This window comes from Triturus cristatus, chromosome 1_2 (assembly GCF_964204655.1).
Source record: "Triturus cristatus chromosome 1_2, aTriCri1.1, whole genome shotgun sequence".
Lineage (NCBI taxonomy): Eukaryota > Metazoa > Chordata > Amphibia > Caudata > Salamandridae > Triturus > Triturus cristatus.
The window spans coordinates 1194857985-1194873193 of NC_140580.1; the positions used below are offsets into that span (position 1 = coordinate 1194857985).

The window sequence follows — 15209 nt, forward strand, 5'->3', positions numbered from 1 at the left end:
AATCCCATCACCCACCGTGGTGGCATGCTTCATCATATGGGATCTCCTGTCAACCAAACCTAGTTTGGCTGAGGAGCTACTACTCCCAGTGTGAGACTAAGGGAGGAGCTCGCGGATGTTTTAATCTACGCTGATGGAAGATGATCTCCTAAAGATCGATGAAGCTGTCCTAAGTGAGGTGAATATAAGCAGTGCAGTGTAAAGCAAGTGAGTTAAAATTGACTACAGGAACCCAAATGACTTTAATAATGATTATCCCTGTGTCAACGTTAAAAGCAAGGTAATAGCGCGGACTGGCACAATGACCAAACGCACTAACAAAACCAAAAGACGGTCTACATGTTTCAGCCTGTACAGATCAGAGCATTTGAGATCTAGGCTTTCATCAGGACCATTATAACACAAACTACTGCACCTACACCGGAGTGCACGAAGCTACAATTGGTGCTAGTACTTGGAAAAAGACAGGCCGATACACCAACATTATACCGCAGGATCAGATTTCCTAGTCTAAAGTATCCTGTCAGTCACAGTGGTAAGTGCCTGTGTAAATAAAACAAAACAATCAAAACATGGCTCGGCAGTGTAAAACAAACAAACAAACCACAAGCCCCAGTGGACTCAGACTATCGGACAGTAATGTCTCAGTCTTACCCATAATGAAATCGGGACTACGCCTGCCGCTCCTGGTAACAACTCAGGGCGTGAGACACCGCTCTGTGAAAACAATAAATAAAAACAGCGTATAGTGTAGCGAACATAAACCAACTTAACAAATAACACACCACAAGAACGGTGGTTATTGGTGTTGAATATGGATCTAAAGGATCAAATATCCATCTCCTTACAACCTTCAAATGTAAATTCATGATATTGTAAAGTGGAATTCAAGAGGCCAAAACTTCCAGCCCTTCACAACCAAAGGTCTGGAAATCGATAGGTCATAACCTGTCGGTGCTGAGAAAACTCTCTCAAACATAGTGTGGGACTTCTACGTCAAACAGACCCGCATCCCGTTACCCTCATAAAGAGTAACGCGACCGTGGGTAGGCTGAAGAGTGATGTCAATGAAATACAGGAACAGCCAACCGGCTAACAAACTGTGTCACAGATGAAAACTAGCAACCGGAATAGATTAAGTCATCCGGGCAATGCACAGAAAATACAGGGAATGCACCATGTGTGGTCTGTTATTATTAATGAAGCAGGAGACCTCAGATCGTAATGCTCGTGTACCAAATGCACCCGAGACACACATTTAGACTGACAACCCCCGCAACTCAAGTTAAGTGACTCTCAAGGCGAGGGAGTACCCAACAGACTGAGAGTACCTAAGGGGTGTCAGTTCGCTGTAACGTTACCAAAATGAACGAAGCCAGCATCGGCGAAACAGTGCAGGAGCCAACGTAAATTGAGAGTATCCTACCTTTCCGGCGTTGCCCCGGGCCTCCTTCCTGAATGTTAGCGGCGGCCCCGAACGACCGCCGCTGCTGGATTAAAAACGGCAGCTAGGGCTCAAAGCGTCAACGCGCGCCGTCGGTGACGACCAACTGCGCATGAATGATGACGCATCTGACTCCCAAGGTAGTCTGGGTAATGTAGTTCTCTGAGGACGCTCTCTGGAGAGGCTTAGTGATGACTAATGCAAACCGCGGCGTGAACTACATAACCTAGCATAGAGTGTAATCTACGAGATCTCAACAGAACAACCAGAAACATGATCCGCCAGCAGAGTGCTTAGGATGCATTGCCAGACAATATCCTGGGGCTACAAGAACAGAATGACCCATCACTCCTGACCAGTCTTGAATACTAGTGCAGTGTACTTCTAACTAAAGGTGGTGTATAGGAGACCCCTGCTGAAGGCTACACCCAGCTAGGATACAGAAAGCAAAGTGGGGAATTCAGCAATATCTTCAATGCTGTACCTGGAATATAAATAAATTCTGCCCCTAAATAAAGTGTACCAACCCCACTTACTCATGTCCCAATGTAGCGACATTCCCAATATTAGCAGAGTCAGACAAGTATAAGGAGACACAACAACTCACGGCAAAAGGATCACTAGCTCCAAACCACATACAAGATGAATACGTGCAAAGGAGACCGCGGCTTACGACTACAGCAGAGGGGCAGTGTGAAACAAAAATGAACCCTCTGGGCGAAACAGGACCAGCTAGTCACCATCATACTACAGGGTTGACCAAGGTATAGAGACATTAAGGCCGTGAAGGTCAGTCTGGAGCTTAAACACCCAACGTTGCTCTATTCTGAAAAGAAATTTCGCCACATCTACAACATGCGTGGGAATGAAGGGTTGTTCTAAGACAGTCCAGACGAGCTGATCAGGGCCATGGTTGTTGTCAAGAAAATGGTTGGTCAATCTCGTAGAGACTTTCTTGCAGCGAATGGTGCTTTTGTGTTCCATAATACGCTGTTTGACTTTGCGTGTGGTCATCCCTACATATTGCTTATTACAGGGGCAGGTAATCAAATAGACCACCTTTTCACTGTTACAATTAGTGTGGCGGAGCTGTCTCCAGGGTTTCGGAAGCCCAATCTCAATCTCATGGGTGTGTTTGGTCTGGGCACACACCGCACATCCCCCACAAGGATAGTGTCCCTTAACCGGTGGGAGGCCCCAAAGGGATCCTGACAAAGTAGGTGGTGTACTACGTGGTCTGGTATGAACCACAGCGTCACGTAAGTTGGTGCCTCTTTTAAATGAAAACAGAGGAAAAGGCAGTTTCTCATTGCCACTGTTCAGAATCCGCCAGTGCTTCCGCACAATTTTCTGAATGTGGTTGGAAGATGTACTAAAGGTGTTCACAAATGTCAATCTGTCCTGAGATGTTTTGGGAACAGAGACCTCCAACAGAGAAGCACGGTTAGCCGGTCGTTTGTAGGATTGCTTGATAAGCCTACTGGGATAGTTCCTAGAATTCAAATTCTGCGAGAGGACTTTGGCGTGTTTGTTAAAGGTTTCATTTGTGGAACAATTGCGTCTCAGTCGCAGAAACTGGCCAAAAGGCAGGCCAGTCCTAAGTCCCTTAGGATGGAAGCTGTCGAATTTCAGTAAAGAATTCCTTGCCATGGGCTTGGTATATAATTCACTCGCCAAGCCACCTCCTGTCGGAAAAATCCACAGATCCAAGAAAGCCAGCCCCAATTTACTGAATTCAACAGTGAAATTCAGAAAGATGTTTTGGTCATTGAGCCAATTGTGAAAAGCTGTGAGGGAGACTTCGTCTCCTCTCCATATGACCAAAACGTCGTCAATATAACATTTCCATACTTTGATGGAGTCCAGAAAAGGATTGGAAGGAGACAGGACATGGTTCTGTTCAAACAAATGGACATACAAGTTTGCCAGGCTGGGGGCAAAAACACTGCCCATCGAAGTACCGGATGTTTGTAGGTAGAACCGGTCTTCGAACTTAAAGAAGTTCTCTGTCATGGCCAGCCTCATGTCCTCAGGACAGTCAGACGCTCCTTAGTCCAAAAACACAGCGCTTCTTGGCCATGGGAGACACAGCGCTCCTCCAAATCAGGCAAGGTTCAGGAACAAAGTCTTTCAGGAGGCAGGGGGGCAAGGGCTGGGCCCAGGGGCCAGCTCACAGGGCCCTCCAGGCAGGGAGGCAGTCCCCAGTGGCGGTCTCTCCTGGCGCCCAGCAGCAGGCCCCCCCTGCAATTAGGATCAGAAGAAGAACATTTTACTTGGGGTCACAGCCCCTTTTTATATACACATTTCCTTTGTCTCAGGCTGCAGGGTTAAGGAAAAACCAGATAAAACTGGTTTTGGAGCACTCTGTAGTGCTCAGCCCCTCTCCCCATTCACTGGACAGGCCGGGGACATCAGTAGCACCACAGGGGGTGGAGCCAGCATTGTGTAGGGAAAGCCCAGCCCTATTGAGGTCCCAGGTGTACTCCTCCCTGCCATCAGCATGCAGATCTCTCCATTCACCACCGGGGCAGACCCATCCTGACTCCTGGAGCCAGGCACACCAGTCAATCACAAGCCAGACAGTCACTTCACATTTATTACACAGACATGCCAGCTTCTAGAAGTGGCACTTATACACTAGACACACTAACGCCACACACATCATCACGCAGCATTCCATCGCACGAGTTCGCACATACCAAACTCGACCCTGTACTCCCCACGCATCAGGAATTACCATGGACATATACATTCCCCATGCATTCCTATGGGAGGGCAGGTCAGTCTCACTAAATGTAACACAGAGCGCACGCACTTTCCACTGGGACACAGTGTAAAAGCACCTAGAGGTCTAAAACAATTAACATCAGGTCACATGAAAAGGCAAAAAGTTTTAGGGGTGAACCTGCCAGAAGGGCCAAGTCCAACATGGAACAACTTAGAAAAGCTGGTCTATCCCTTAGAAAAGATAAATGTAAGTTTGGTGTCGAGGAAGTAAATTATCTTGGTCACCGTATTACTGGGCATGGAGTTTTCCCTAAGAGAGAATTGGTGGATTCCATTGTAAAAATTGCTGAACCGGTCAACAAGGAAGAGCTTCGATCTCTTCGTGGCATGGTTGAAGTTTACAGTAAATTCATTCCTGACTATGCTGGTAAAACTCATAATTTAAGGAGACTCGTAGCGTTTCACTGGACAAGTGAGTGTATGGAGGAGTTTGTTTCAATCAAGGAAGAACAGAGAAAAGCTCCTGCTCTTCTTGCCTTTGTTCCTGGTGACTCTACGCACATCGTGACCGATGCCAGTGAAAAAGGATTAGGTGCAGTTTTACTCCAAAGGAAAGGTGGTCTAGACTGTTTAATTGCTTGTGCCTCAAGATGTCTCAGGGGGTCAGAGCTTAATTACTCTGTCATAGACAAAGAGTCTTTAGCTATATTTTGGGCATTAAGGAAATTTAGGAACTTGATCTGGGGCACAAAAGTTGGTGTTTTGTCTGATCATAAACCCTTAAAAGAAGTGTTCTCGAAGAAAGGTCTTTATTCAATCTCATCTAGAATCAAGAAATTGATTATTTCTCTTCAAGGTTTTAATTTTGAAGTTGAATATATTCCTGGTGTCATAAACAAATCTGCCGATTGCCTTTCAAGACTGGTTGATATAAATGATTGTGTTGAGGATGAAGTGTTTCAGGAGGTTGATGTAATTATTGTGTGTGAAATCACATATGGTGCAGTAAGTGAAGTTGATTGGAAGTTTGAAGTTGGGAAAGATGACGAGATAAAGAAGGTGATGGATATGTTGACGAATAATAAGTGTTTAGTGAAGCCTTAGTCTCTTGTTTCTGATGAACTTTCGGTTATTGATGGTATGCTCGAAATTAGTTCCACCTCAAGGTATAAGGAAGACATTACTCAATTCTGCTCATAATGGTCATCTAGGGATTGTAAAAACCAAAGAATTGTTAAGGTTACAGTCTTGGTGGCCTGGCATGGACCTTGAAATTGAGAGAATGGTCCGTGAGTGTGCAGAATGTTGTGCTAGCGATAACATTTTGAAAACAAAGCAAACCCCCATGGTTTGCAGGAAATTACCGAATCACCCTCGGGATGAAATTTCCATTGATATTGTAGGGCCTCTACACGGTGTGAGTGACACGCCCTATTTAATTGTTGTATTAGATCTCTATTCCAGGTGGATAGAGGTGGGTGCAGTTAGGGAAATTTCCACTGAATGTGTTATTAATTTTCAAGAGAGAAAGTTTTCCCAACAGTATTCTCTCAGACAATGGGCCCCAATTCTGTTCAAATGAGTTCAAATGCTTTCTAAATAAATATGGCATTCTTCATAAAAGGTGTGCCATCTATCAACCAGAAACTAATGGAGCTATAAAAAGAGTCAACAAAACTCTTAAGGAAAGCATAAAACTTGCCAGAGCTAATGGTCTGAATTGGAAAGATTCACTTCAGGACAGGATCACAGCTTACCGTTTATCTCCCCATTCTACAACTGGGAGGTCCCCTTTTGAACTCTTTAAAGGAAGAATTTCCAATTCGTTACTGTGTCCGGGTTGGATGAAGTTAAATAAAGGGTTTGTTAACAATCAGGTAGGAGATTGGAGGAAAAGAGAACTAGATAAGCAGTTTTCTAGGAAGTCTTATGTTGACGAAAATAAATGTGCTCAATTTCAAGTGGTAAAAGGTGGTGATCATGTTAAAATCAAAGCTCCTGTTGGTTGTCGACCTTGGTCTAAATATACTAATGTTAGACCAGTAGTTCAAATTTTAAGAATGCTGTCAAGACCAGTGATGGGAGGATTTGGAATAAGAGTCGTGTAGTTGTAGTTAATTCTGATGTCCCATCAAATGGGACTCTTGATAATAATGTTGGCTCTTATTCCAAATTGTCTGGTGTTCCGCCTTCTTTCTCTGGTCATTCTGGCGTTTCTAGTTGTCTTAGAGAAAGAAGTCAAAGGTTGCGCAGACTTCCTGCGTACATGAAGGACTATCTATAATTCATCAAAGGCCTATGTATAATTCATCGAAGGACTATGTATGATTCATCTTCTTTGTTTTATCAAATATTTTAGGTTTATTTAAAAATGTTTTCATCTTGTCTCTACTTTATACGTTTAAGTTATAGATATTGTTTTTACTGTTGAGGGGGAAGTTGTGTAATGTTGCTTAGTGTTTGTCTGCTGCTTACATGTTACATGGAACTACTAGCTGGAACTGTACACTGTATTCTCCTTAGAATGTGAGTATTAGAATATTGTAGTGATTATGGGATTATGAAGTCAGCACGAAAGATTCTGCCCCTTCTCCCGTTTCAAGCAAGAAGACTACTCCTCCAGGCACTGATTCTGTCACGTTTGGATTACGCCAACGCGTTATATTTAGGAGCCCCCCAGTTCACAATAGGTATACTACAAAAGGTTCAGAACTGTGCGGCCAGAATCCTCCTAAAAATTCCTCGGAGAGAATCAGCAAGAAGTGCAATTAGACAGCTACATTGGCTTCCTGTCTCGGAAAGGATTAAATTTAAGGCCCTCTGTGTGACGCAGAAGATCATGGCCGCGAATGGCCCTTTAATCCTTCGAAGGATAGTCCTTCCATATCATCCCAGAAGGCATCTGCGCTCTGCAAATAAGCGCCTCGCTATGGTACCAAGAATTGCCAGGAAGAGATGTGGAGGTCGTTGTTTCTCTTATGTCGCCTCTAAGACATGGAACACCCTCCCTGACTCCATCCGTATGGAGGAAGAATACCTGCCTTTTCGACGGCTTCTGAAAACGCACCTTTTTCCTATGGTATAATCTGATCTGCCTAGTCGTCTGGTTTCCTAGCGCTGGGAGGCCTCAGGGTAGCCATGCGCTCTATAAATGCCTCTTCTATTCTCTTCTATTCTAGTGGATTCTAGTTGAGACAGTTGGAGCGAGCAGTTGGTGGATGAGGTGCATTAAACCTACCTTCCTAACTTCAATGGTGTTTCCGCCTCTTCTTCATCTGGAGAACACCACACCTTGTCACGAGACAGCTGTGAGTGGGCTCTGTGAGCTCCCTTGTCACGAGACAGCTGTGAGTGGGCTCTGTGAGCTCCCTTGTCATGAGACAGCTGTGAGTGGGCTCTTAGAGCTCCCTTGTCGTGAGACAGCTGTGAGAGGGCTCTTAGAGGTCTGTTGTCATGAGACAGCAGTGAGTGGGCTCTGTGAGCTCCCTTGTCATGAGACAGCTGTGAGTGGGCTCTTAGAGCCGCCTTGTCATGAGACAGCTGTGAGTGGGCTCTGTGAGCTCCCATGTCATGAGACACCTGTGAGTGGGCTCTGTGAGCTCCCTTGTCATGAGACAGCTGTGAGTGGGCTCTTAGAGCTCCCTAATCATGAGACAGCAGTGAGTGGGCTCTTAGAGCTCCCTTGTCGTGAGACAGCTGTGAGTAGGCTCTTAGAGCTCCCTTGTTGTGAGACAGCTGTGAGTGGGCTCTTAGAGCTTCCTTGTCGTCAGACAGCAGTGAGTGGGCCCTGGGAGCTCCCTTGTCATGAGACACCTGTGAGTGGGCTCTGTGAGCTCCCTTGTCATGAGACAGCTGTGAGTGGGCTCTTAGAGCTCCCTTATCATGAGACAGCAGTGAGTGGGCTCTTAGAGCTCCCTTGTCGTAAAACAGCTGTGAGTGGGCTCTTAGAGCTCCCTTGTCGTGAGACAGATGTGAGTGGGCTCTTAGAGCTCCCTTTGTCAGTTTACGCTCCACGGAATCCAGAGGCGGTAGAAAAAGACTCCACCTCCTGATATCACCAACACCCTGGTGAAACAAAACAGGGTGTTCGAGGGATCAGCCGAGGGAAAGGGTAGGGAAGGGAACAGCAGGGGAGTGAGAACCTGTAACGAAAAGGAACAAGTGCATCAGACATATGCATACAATGCTAATCTCATATATTCTCGCTAGGAGTTACTTGCTATACCTGGGAATGAGGAATGTGGTAAACCTCCCCACAGAAAGTCTTCGATAGCCTTTAAAGATCTTTGGTTCTGTAACACAATATTACAAACATTAATGGCTGTGTTTTTCCCCTACTTTCAGGCACTCTGCACCAGCAATTAGTTCACCACACGTACCCCAGACAACATCTCCTCTGCCTCAAATGGGGGAAAAGTGTATTCAAATACGAACTCCGGAATCCAGAGGAATTGTTTAGCAGTCACAATGCCTGTCCATGAACTGTATCAGATTCCTCCCCCTCTTGGTGTCCTACTAGCAGAAAACGGTTTCGTCACCGCTGTACTCGTTAAGGGGTCCCTGAGGGGTTCATCCAACGCTCCTTGAGCCACACGGGAGGCTGACGGTTGGTTTGTACCGCCTTCAATGTTTATACACAAACCCTGAAGGGGTTTCAAATGTCACGCCAATGCACTCACAGTAGCGAGCAGTTAGAATCACCGCGCCGCTCCGCTGTATTTCAAATCCAAAGGGAACAAATAAATCCAAAGGGAACAAGTAGAGTGCAGCGTCTCTGTGCCTCTTCGTGTCCCCTATTCATAGCCGGCAGCCGCCCTTCGGCTTCCGCTATGGGGGTCTTAAAACAACCAAGTCCCGAAACCGCGAGAGCGATAAATGCTCTTTGAAGCGGTACTCACTATTCCGCCGCGCCGCGACTCCGGCCCCTTGAAGTCCTCGCCGGTTCTCCGAGCGGCCCAAACAGAAAACCTTCGTAGACAGCACTTGCGTCCTCACAATCCAAGGCGGAAGTGACAGAAGAATTATGCGCGCCGGCTCCCGTCGTCCAAGTGCCTTTATCCATACTTCCGCATTTGCCTCATGGGAAATGTAGTTTTCGCCAGGTAGGCGCCGCTGTGCCCGATTCCTGACAGTAGATCCCTCTTCCTAGAGCCTTCCAGGTCCGGGTTTCCCTGGAAAGCGTCGATGGAACGGCCGTACTGCAGCAGGAGCATGGACGTTGTGTTGGGGTTCCCATGAGTCGTCCTCAGCTGTGTACCCCTTCCATGCTATTAAATACCATAGCGCCCCTCGTCTCCACTTTGAATCCTTGATACTTTTGACTTCGTATTCCCATCCCCAATCACGCAACACCGGCGGTGGGGCCCTTCTGCGTGCACCAATAGCCGGTTTCAGAAGCTGACAATGGAACACCGGGTGGATACGTAAAGAACCGGGCAGCTTTAGTTTGTAGGTCACCGGATTTATTTGTTTCACTACAGGGTATGGGCCGATGAATCTCGGATGGAAGATACTCCTTAATTTAAACCGGATGTTCTTGGTGGATAGCCATACTCGATCCCCCACCTGATATTGTGGCCCTTCGCTCCGATGTCTGTCTTCCCATTTCTTATATGTCAGCTTGGCCCGCAGTAAATGGGGTTTTATCTTACGTTGCAACGCATATAGTTTTTTCACCTGAGTCGCCACCGATGGCTGGCTTGCCACCTCTTCGGGGATCGTGATCGGTAGGATGCGGGCATCGTAGCCGAAGGTGGCATGGAACGGGGAATCGCCTATAGAGCTGTGTTTGGCGTTGTTATATGCCAGTTCCGCCATCCATAAGAGATCAACCCAGGAGTCCTGTGCCTCTTTCGCATAACACCGGAGGTATTTCTTTAGCGTTTGGTTCAGGCGTTCTGTCTGGCCATCGGTCTGTGGGTGGAAGCTTGTGGATAACGTGGATTCGATGTGCAACGCCTTGCACCACATTCTCCAGAACCTGGCAATGAACTGGGGTCCTCTGTTGGATACGATCACTTCTGGTATTCCGTGTGCTCTGATGATGTTGCTAAGTAGCAACTGTGCGGTCTGACCCGCTGTGGGTAGATTCCCACACGGAACGAAATGCCCCATCTTTGTGAGTCCATCCACTACTACCATAATGGCGGAATACCCCTTCTCGGGAGGCAGTCCTGTGATGAAGTCAAGACTGATGTTTCGCCACGGTAGTCTGGGGGTTGGTAAGGGCATGAGCTTCCCCCTCCTCCTGGTGTTTTTCGTTTTGGCTCTGGCACAGTCCTCGCATTTGGTCACCCAAGAGGTTACATCTCTGTTCCAGAACTTCCACCAGAAACGGCGTTGGATCAACTGTAAGGTTTTCTGGATTCCGGGATGTCCTGCCAACAGAGAGTCATGGCACCATGTAAAGGCCTTCTGACGGAGTTCCTTGGTGGGAAGATAGAGCTGGTGTCCCCGAAAAGGCAAACCATCCCGCACCGTACGCCCTTCCTCCTCCTGGGCCCATTCCTGCCAAGCCTCATTGGTGGCATGCTTTCTCACACAGTCCAGAAAGTCGTTTATAGTAACAGCACATAACACCTTGGATGGATCTATGATGGAGTCCGGAATCGTGTGTTGTGCAGAGTTACCGGCCGAGTCCTGCCGAGACAAGGAATCTGCCTTGCGGTTCTCCACTCCGGGACGGAACGTGATAGTAAAATCATAGCCTGCGAAAAACAGCATCCATCTCATTTGGCGCTGGGAGAGATGTCGAGCTGTTTTCATATATTGGAGGTTCCTGTGGTCCGAGTAAACAGTGGTGGGGTGACTAGCCCCCACAGATAGTGTCTCCACTCCTGAAAGGCCTTTTTGATAGCTAGTAACTCCTTCTCGGCTATAGTATAATTCTTTTCTGCCGGGTTCAGTTTCTTTGACAGATAGGCCACAGGGTGCAGTTGTCCGGTGTGTTGATTTCTTTGTGACAGAACCGCCCCTATGGCTTCCTTCGAAGCATCTGCTTCCACAATAAACGGATGTTCTGGTCGGGGATGTGCTAGCACAGGGGCTGATGTAAACGCCTTTTTCAGCGAGCGGAAAGCCTCTTCGGCTTCATGGGACCAGTGGAAAGAAGTGTCCTTTCGTAGGAGACGAGTGATGGGGGCAGCGAGCTTGGAGAATTGAAGGATGAATCTCCTATAGTAATTAGTAAAGCCCAGGAAGCATTGCACCTCCCTGATGTTCTTCGGAGCTGGCCACTCTTGTACTGCCTGGACTTTCCTCTCTGCCATGTGTATACCTTCTGGACATAGCATCACCCCCAAGAATTCCCCGCTTTCCACCCCAAACTCGCATTTGCTCAACTTACAGAATAGCCCATGCGCCCGCAATCGCGACAACACCAGACATACATGTCTAGCATGATCCTCAACCTTTCTTGAATAGATGAGGATGTCATCTATATATACGACAACAAACAGGTCCACATAGTCCTTTAACACGTCGTTTAGGAAATACTGGAATGCCGCCGGGGCGTTGCAAAGGCCGAACGGCATAACAGTATACTCAAACAACCCGTATCTGGTCTTAAACGCCGTCTTCCATTCATCCCCCTCCCTGACGCGTACCAAATGGTACGCTCCTCTTAGGTCTAACCTCGTATAGATTGAAGCCTCCCTTACTTGATCAAGTAAATCTGGGATAAGGGGCAACGGGTACCTATACCTCACAGTGTTTTTGTTTAGTTGTCGATAGTCCACACATGCCCTGAGATCGCCATTGGCCTTGGCTATAAAAAATAGCGGAGAAGCCGCCGGGGATCTAGAAGGTCGAATAAAGCCTACCTTTACATAGTGATCCAGATATTCCCTCAGATACTTGGTCTCTGGCACAGACAACGCGTACACCCTGCATGCTGGAATTTTGGCTCCCTCCACAAGGTCAATGCGGCAATCGTATTCTCTGTGTGGAGGCAATTGTTCTGCTTTACTCTCGCTGAACACATCACTAAAATGGGCATATTCCGGAGGCAACTGCGTTTCTTTCTCCGCCGCCGTGGCTACTACATGAGGATGTGTCAACTCAGCTGCGGAGAGATCGAAAGGCACCAGATGACTTTTACATTCCTCAGACTGAAACCGAACGGTCCTATTTCTCCAATCAATGGTGGGATTGTGATATCGCAACCATGGCATACCCAAAATGATTTCGTATTGAGGTGCCTCAATAATATTCAAAGACAACTCATCTAAGTGTTTCTCCCGTTGGACTTGGAGAGCTAAACAGACCGGTTCGGTTTGTTCTATGATTAAACCCAAATTTAACGGTTTACCATCTACCGCCAGAACTTCCTCGGGCGTTTCTTTCACTAATCTTTGAAGATTAAGGATCTTTACCAGACCATCATGGATAAAGTTTCCGGTAGCCCCAGAGTCTATCATCACCTTCACCGGGTGGCTCTGTTGTCGGCTTTCTAGGGTCATGTGAAGCACTATATGAGACTCAATCTCCCTTAGACCAGTGGTAGCCAAGGAGGGAATCTTCCAACCTTTTCCTGCCACCCCTCCTCCCTGTGGTTCCTCCGTCGGTCCGGTGGGAAGCGTCGTGGACACCGCCGCACTCTTGTTCCGGGGCCAGGACCCTGCATTTTTTGGTTTGGAAGGGCATTCCCTCACGTAATGGCCCCCTTTACCGCAATACATGCATAACCCATTCACCCGTCGATTTTCTCTTTCTTCCCTTGTCAAAGGTGTTCTAACAGCCCCTATCTCCATAGGTTCCGACGCCAGCACCTGAGTGTCAACCAGTCGTCGAGGGGTTCTCTCCAAGCGGCCGGGCCCTTTGTCCCACCGCCGTCTGTCCCCCCTCTCTCGGCCATGTGGCCATCCAACCGCAATGTTAGATTGATCATTTCCATGCACGTAGTAGGTTGGGGATCTATCTGGGCCAACACGTCCTTTAGCTCGTCCCTTAAACCCTGATAGAACAAGGACATTCTTTTCTCCTCTGGCCACGCCGTCTCAGCTACGAGCCGGTTAAAGGTAGTGAGATACGAGTCCAACTCATTCTTCCCTTGTTTAAGTTCTAGGAGCTCTTTATCAGCACTAAAAGTGGTGGCCCTTCGGTCGAAAACTTTTTCAAATTCTGCTCTAAAGGCCGCCCAATCGGAAAGGACTGCGTCGTTGTTCCGAACCAGGGGGACGGCCCAGTTGGCCGCATCCCCTACGAGATAGGATATGGCAAAAGCTACTCGTGAGTGGTGTGTAGGGAACGAGGCCGGTTTACAAGAGAAGTGTTACATTATCTGTGTCAGAAAGACCTGTACCTTCAACGGGTCTCCTGCGTATCTCTCCGGACTAGCCAAAGGGATAGGAGGAGGTACCGTGACCTGTATCTGTGACGCTGCCGTAGAGGCGTCAAACGGGTTCCGAGACAACCTGTCTACTTTATCCCTTAATGCCGCTGTCTCTGTCTTGGAGGCTGCCAATTCCTGTTGTACCGCCAACAACGCCTGAAGGACATCGTCCATGGACGCCATTTTCCACCACCCCTGGATCGGGCAGAGCTAAATTCGTGGGCGCATAATTCTGTCAGTTTACGCTCCACGGAATCCAGCGGCGGTAGAAAAAGACTCCACCTCCTGATATCACCAACACCCTGGTGAAACAAAACAGGGTGTTCGAGGGATCAGGCGAGGGAAAGGGTAGGGAAGGGAACAGCAGGGGAGTGAGAACCTGTAACGAAAAGGAACAAGTGCATCAGACATATGCATACACTGCTACTCTCATATATTCTCGCTAGGAGTTACTTGCTATACCTGGGAATGAGGAATGTGGTAAACCTCCCCGCAGAAAGTCTTCGATAGCCTTTAAAGATCTTTGGTTCTGCAACACAATATTACAAACATTAATGGCTTTGTTTTTTCCCCTACTTTCAGGCACTCTGCACCAGCAATTAGTTCACCACACGTACCCCAGACAACATCTCCTCTGCCTCAAATGGGGGAAAAGTGTATTCAAATACGAATTCCGAAATCCAGAGGAATTGTTTAGCAGTCACAATGCCTGTCCATGAACTGTATCAGATTCCTCCCCCTCTTGGTGTCCTACTAGCAGAAAACGGTTTCGTCACCGCTGTACTCGTTAAGGGGTCCCTGAGGGGTTCGTCCAACGCTCCTTGAGCCACACGGGAGGCTGACGGTTGGTTTGTACCGCCTTCAATGTTTATACACAAACCCTGAAGGGGTTTCAAATGTCACGCTAATGCACTCACGGTAGCGAGCAGTTAGAATCACCGCGCCGCTCCGCTGTGCTTCAAATCCAAAGGGAACAAATAAATCCAAAGGAAACAAGTAGAGTGCAGCGTCTCTGTGCCTCTTCGTGTCCCCTATTCATAGCCGGCAGCCGCCCTTCGGCTTCCGCTATGGGGTTCTTAAAACAATCAAGTCCCGAAACCGCGAGAGCGATAAATGCTCTTTGAAGCGGTACTCACTATTCCGCCGCGCCGTGACTCCGGCCCCTTGAAGTCCTCGCCGGTTCTCCGAGCGGCCCAAACAGAAAACCTTCGTAGACAGCACTTGCGTCCTCACAATCCAAGGCGGAAGTGACAGAAGAATTATGCGCGCCGGCTCCCGTCGTCCAAGTGCCTTTATCCATACTTCCGCATTTGCCTCATGGGAAATGTAGTTTTCGCCAGGTAGGCGCCGCTGTGCCCGATTCCTGACACCCTTGTCATGAGACACCTGTGAGTGGGCTCTGTGAGCTCCCTTGTCATGAGACACCTGTGAGCGGGTTCTGTGAGCTCCCTTGTCATGAGACACCTGTGAGTGGGCTCTGTGAGCTCCCTTGTCATGAGACACCTGTGAGTGGGCTCTGTGACATCCCTTGTCATGAGACAGCAGTGAGTGGGCTCTGTAAGCTACCTTGTCATGAGACAGCTGTGAGTGCGCTTTTAGAGGTCCCTTGTCATGAGACAGCAGTAAGTGAGCTCTGTGAGCTTCCTTCTCGTGAGACAGCTGTGAGTGGGCTTTTAGAGGTCCCTTGTCATGAGACAGCAGAGAGTG

The 15209-nt window shown here is 47.9% G+C and overlaps 1 protein-coding gene and 1 long non-coding RNA gene across 3 annotated transcripts in view; one reads left to right on the plus strand and one right to left on the minus strand.

Moving 5' to 3' along the window:
- EEIG1 (estrogen-induced osteoclastogenesis regulator 1) overlaps positions 1 to 14740 on the minus strand; it is a 743239-nt gene extending 728499 nt beyond the window's left edge. Inside the window, exon 1 of one of the 2 annotated variants that reach the window (XM_085614167.1) lies at positions 14639 to 14740. The gene's annotated coding sequence lies outside the window, so the exon portion shown is untranslated. Of the gene's footprint in view, positions 1 to 9069; positions 9146 to 14638 lie in introns of those variants that run through there. The other variant, XM_085614165.1, reaches the window with a different exon arrangement.
- LOC146869021 (uncharacterized) overlaps positions 1 to 15209 on the plus strand; it is a 117586-nt gene that overhangs the window by 19777 nt on the left and 82600 nt on the right. The window lies entirely within an intron of this gene.